The sequence below is a fragment of the Aythya ferina genome, assembly GCF_964211825.1.
Source record: "Aythya ferina genome assembly, chromosome: 1".
NCBI classification, from domain to species: domain Eukaryota; kingdom Metazoa; phylum Chordata; class Aves; order Anseriformes; family Anatidae; genus Aythya; species Aythya ferina.
The window spans coordinates 80851889-80857579 of record NC_140296.1 but is presented as its reverse complement, the minus strand read 5'-3'; the positions used below and the strand labels follow the sequence as shown (position 1 = coordinate 80857579).

At 46.6% G+C, this 5691-nt stretch overlaps 1 long non-coding RNA gene across 1 annotated transcript; it reads right to left on the bottom strand.

Annotated features, from left to right (window-relative positions):
- Positions 1-2935: 2935 nt before the first annotated feature.
- LOC311429861 lies at positions 2936-5368 on the bottom strand. Its single transcript, XR_014688422.1, has 2 exons — positions 5217-5368; positions 2936-4428 (listed from the first exon to the last, which is right to left on the bottom strand). It is a non-coding gene; the product is annotated as an uncharacterized lncRNA (long non-coding RNA).
- Between the last annotated feature and the right edge of the window lie 323 nt (positions 5369-5691).

Genomic DNA, 5691 nt, shown 5'->3' with positions numbered 1-5691 from the left:
TTCCATCCCGACTGACGGCTTTATTATTTTCAAGGGACAGTCATAAACATCCCAACCAAGCCAATGAACTTCTTCTCCCACACATAAAAACCTCCTTGGAGGATACTGTGTATGACCAACAGAAGAGTAATGACTTCTTTTCCTACTTATTCAGTGTTAATGAACTAACTGGTCATCAAGATGCGGGCTCGGAGATGATAGATTCCTGCTCATCTTGGGACACCGAAGCAGACTTCCAGTGGGAGCAGAAAGGCAGCATCTTAAAGGGAAGGATGTTGCCAAACGCTTGGGGCTTAGGGAAGTGCTGTATGAGTAACTGCCCTGTGGTTCGTGAGATGACCCGAAGAAGACTCTAAAAGTAGGGTCAGATCAACCTAAAATAATTTTGACTTGTTTTGCCTCACCAAAACAAAGACAGCTTTTCATTTTGGTCGAGCAGCCTAAAATACAACACTCTGATTTTGGCCCCTGCCACAAAATCCTATGAGATGAAGAGCTGGAGTCACCAGCTCCTACCCAACTTCTGACTGAGAGGACTCAACCCAGTGTCTAGGACCACGACCCAACCATGGGGCCTCTGGGTGCTCCAGGGTGAGCTCAGCCTTTCATGCTACAGTCATTTTTCGATGGTGACATCCACATTCATTAATCCAGAAAGCTAAGGACCTTGTAACCCCCTGGTTAGCCCCCCTCTGAGAAGGGGACAACCTCGCTACCTTGGCCAGGAAGCAAGCCATCCATTAATACTTATCTATCCACTGATGGCACTGTTTCTGACTTTCACTGCCTTACTCAATATGGTTACTTCTTCCAAATATTCTACAAAATGAGCAATGCAGGGTGCCTGTGCTTCTCTTTGCTGAGCCAAGGTCACTTTCACAAGCTCTCGTTTCCTAAACGTGGCTCTGTGTCTGTCGATAATGTACGTTACCAGCCATGCCCATACTCTTCTCACACGTAGGCAGCGATACGCTGGATGCCCTGAGACCAAGCACCATAAAACGACCGTGAAGAACATAAATAAGCAAAGAGAAGGTCCCCACCATCTGGCAGTGCCACATTTTTGTTTGACCTCATTGAACTGTTACACTGAAATTTCTTATTTGAGCAAAATTTTGACACGATAATATTATAATTTCAAAGCATAATAAACAGATCAAATTTGGAAATTGCCTATACATTTTCTTGAAACATTCAAACCATTTTCCTTGGAGACCACTGATGGTTTTGTTTTGACTATTGAAGTATTTTGCATATTTTAGTATAAAAAAATCACTTTGCAGTGTGATCATGCACTTTGTAGTACTCTTTGTAGTGAATGGAGTGTGATCAAAAAAAGTCCCTAGTAAAAATAATCACCTTGAAGTGAGAGGCTTTAGCATCGCTTAAAGACTGACCATTGACCACAAACGGTCACAGTTTTTCAAAACACAGTGTCTTAACATTTCCCTGTCAAAAAATTTGGTAGAAAGAGTCAATGTTTCCTATGAAACATTCTGCCTTAGATGAAATCTGCACGATGTGCCAAGAAACCATGCAATAAAATTTTTCAGCCAGCTGTCAAGGTCAGGCAGACTATTTCCCAGCAAATTATGTGGAGGAAGAAATTAAAAAACAAGCGTACAAACAAATGCTGCCCATATTGGGCTGTACCTTCAGGAGGCTCAGCCACAGGACTGAAACTCCTCACTCTCTGTCTGGGCTTCTGCTGCAGCAAAGGGCTTATTGGCACACCAGTAAGCACTGAAAAATTCAAGAATTGCTGTAATTTATGTTGTTATATGGAGCAAAAGCAGCAGGCACCCTGCCTAGCTTCAGCATGCTGCCTCAGCACCCTGTGGGTCCTTGTGCAGAGGGAGCCATGCACCCCTCTCACCTTGGTACTCCACTGCCCAGTGCACTGCTCAAGCCCTGTATTTGCCTCATTGCAGGCATGCAGCACAAAAAAGGGATTTCAAAGGGATTCCCTCTGACTTTTCGGGGCAGAGGTGCTGGTGTCCCTTGGCATTAGGAGGGAGGAGTGGTGAGGAGCTGCGTGGCCCTGCAGCACTGGGGCTGCTCCCACCCATCCCTCCCTGTCCCATGGCGTCACCTTGCTCATGCACTCACTTCACTGGGAAATGGGCAGTGGGTGCCAAAATAGGAATAAAGCTTTGCTGGGAAACAAGACGGAGTCCCAAAGTCCTCAATTCTTCTGATCCCACATTTCCAGGTGGAAAACGAGCCATATTCAGGGAAAAAGCCTGTGGAACTGATGTCACCTTCATGCTGAGGGTGCGTTACAGGTCCAGCAGCTTCTCCTTGCATAAGTGGAGAACCACTGGAACCACTGAAGATGCCAACTGAGGTCACTGTCTGTGGGACTGACATCCCATGTTTTTCCTTTATTGACTCAAGGCATGCACAACACACACAAACAAGGGCTGAGAGCAGCAGGCAGAAGCCATTTGGACAGCTGTGACTTGGTAGGGCCTCTGCTTCCCTCCCTAATTGCAGGGAGCCAAGAGCCCCAGGTACCAAACTGCGGGACTGGAGCTGCAGCAAGTGGCAGCAGCTGGACCTGCAGCTCCCTTGTCCCACCACACAGCTCCATCATCCTGCCAGCAGCGCTGGAAGGCTTTTTGGAGCCAGTGTTTTAAGACGCCACGAGGTCCTGGCTCTGAGTGGCTGAGGACGCCTTGCTGCTTGTAACCATTGCACAGATGATTCACAGCTTCGCACTTGCACCATTAAAGGTAGCGTTAGCACTGGGACTCTTTATGCAGCAGCGCTGGGAAAGGCTGAAAAACGCTCCTCTGAAAGGGCTTTGTCACCATCCCTTGATGGTGAAGCGGTCTCCTACAGCAGCCCCATACATTTCAATTACCATACACTGGTGTCTCTACCTCTTTCCCCAACCCATAAAAATCACAGTCAATAAACACAAATCACCACCTGAAGGAGCCGGTGCTTTCCTCCCACTTTAATATACTTGCCCATACTTCAAAGAAACCTGGGGAGCTTCTCGTATCTGCAGTGCCCAGGCTGCCTGGTCTCAGGCAAGGATTAGCCATGTGTGCACCGGGAACAATCTGCTCCTAGTTTGCTCTAACATGGTTTTTATCCCTCTAAATCATGCTCAGCCATTTGACCTGACATCAGGCTGACACACAACCTGTTTCAGGGGTGGAGGGTTGGGAAGAGGAGGGGATTTTGCTGTTTCCTTCCTCAGAACAGAAAACCAGGCTTGCATCTGGGAGGGCGACTTCTTTTTTTTTTTTTTTTTTTTTCTTTGAGGGGGAATTTTCTGTGTGCTTGCTCCATTCTTTCCCAAAGACAGGTCTGGGAATATCTCAGGATGCCAAGTTAACAGCAATGATTTTGAGGCTCTGCAATGAGCTTTGGTACAAAATATCAGCAAAGCACTTATAGTCCCCCAAAACAGAGGGAAGGCCACTGCATTTTGTCGTGGCAGGGGATGCATGTACCTTAATCCTGGACCTGCCCTAGGCCCGTGCCTGCACCTCTCGGTGCTCCCAGCTCTGCTGTGGCAAAACAAGAGCAGCCCTTCATTCGGGACTCTTCCGCGGAGCAGTGGCACTTTAAACATTTCAAAGTGTTGCATGGGAGCCCAGCATGTGACTCCCATTAGAGTCAATATGAGTCATGTGGCAAACAACCCCCAGAGCACTTTGAAGATATACTTCAATTTATGTTTTTTCTGATCCCAGCTAAAAAATAAAAAAAAATAAAAAAATAAAAAACTATTGTAGTACAGGACTTCAAGGACAGCTTTTCAAGAGCGATTCTCTTTCCTTATTTGCTTGTAGACATAAATCACCGAGGGAGGGAGTGCAATCAGTTAGGCTGTTATTTGATTATGGCATGGCAGTGACTGTATAGGGGAAAAAAAAACAGCGTGTGAAAAAGAAGTGTTGATGACAACTGTATATTAATTATTTAAGCCTTGTACAGAAGGTCTGACTGAAAAGGAACCGGGGCGAATTTTCATGGACAAAGCTTTCTGTTTAAAAGTTGAAGGGTGGGAAGCTCCTGTACTGGGGGAAGCTGTGCTGCCCAGGCTGGGTCAGCACCCAGGCCCTGTGGGGAGGCAGAGGGGCAAGGGGACATGGGTGACCCTGCACGTCCCCAGCAGCCTCCCCCAGAAGGGCCTCAGGGCTGTGCTGGGGCTGGTGGTCTTAGCTTGTGGCTAAAAAACAGTGTGAATTTGCCCTTCTTGCAAGGAAGGGCCCAAATGCCATTTTCTTCCTCCAAACTTGTGCCTGTAACTCCCCATGAAAGAAAGAAACCTGCAGGTGAAGCCTTCTGGAGCTGTGGTTCAGGTCTCCAGCTGCTTTTCCCATGGTCCCTGATTTGTGAGTAACCAGCTCAAAAACACAAACAAATAGTGCCCAAACGAAGGTGTCTCCTTCGCAGGAAATGCTCCAGCTGAAACAAACACAGACAGTATTTCTTAAAACTTTCTGCGGCCAGAAGAACCCAACAAAGAAATCCCTGCTATTTCAGCAACAGAGGTTGGCCCTTGGCCTGGCATCCTCAGCTCTGTACCCAAAAATGGGGTCCAAGATCTCCTGCAGACCCCTGTTGGCTTGTACAGGGTCCCAGAAACCCTTCCCAAAAGCATCTGGTCCAAATCTGGCCATTTCCTTGAAAAGTGGAGTGAAAATAAACCCACATCTTCCAGCAGGAATAAAACACGATGAGAAGCTGCTCTCTTTGCAGACAGGGTTGCTGGAATAGCCCCATCAATACCCTGGGGGCCAGTGCTGACAGCCCCCTGGTAGCCTCAGCACCCAGCCCCAGCACCCTGCAGAAAGTTAGACTAAATGGAGAAATTGAGAAAAACAGAGGAGCAAGAAGCTTCTTGATTTTTTTTTTTCTTGATATTTTGTTTTGACAGCTTTACAATAAACTGTTTCAGCTCATTCTTTTGAGAGGATGTTTTCATTCTAAAATTCACCTGAATTGAGAGATAGTGAAGCAACACATTGTACGTTGTTCTGAAGCAAAGCATGATTTTTTTTTTCATTTTTTAATTTAGATACCGAACCATTGAAAAAAGAATCCGTTCAGGTAAGGCCAAGGAAAATCAAGGTTGATAAGAGGCCTGGGAATGCAATTGCCTTCGACTCATGTCCCTGCCTGGCCCAAATAAAATCTCAGGAAATTAAAAGCCTCCACAATAGTGCAAGTGGAATATGCTTCTCTGCGCTCACCTCCTCTGATGTCCATTCTTCATTTTATCTTTGCTTGTCCTTGTCTCACTTTCCACCTTGTGTGGGATTCTGTTCAGGCTCCGTTTTATTCCCCGGACAAAACGCACAAGCCTGTAATGATCAGCAGCTGAGAGATGACATCCAAGCGCAGTGCTGCCGCGCCGCTGATTCGCTGGGATGCCTTGTGTGAGGTTAGATGTGGTTTCCCCAGCTAGGGAAACGCATCTGTCCAGAAAGTAAATGCACTTGCCTTAGGCTTCAGTGTAGCCTCAGCCTTTATTTCCAGATCAGAAGAACTCACGAGGCAGAATCGAGAGGCACGCTCTTGTAATTTCCCATCCCAGTTACCTTCCTTTGCACATCGAACTTCCCAACTATTTCCATGACAACAGATTATAGACTGACACCTCGCTCCTCCACTGGAAGTGAATTTACAAACTGAGGATTTATGAAGTATCATTGCTAAGAGATGCAT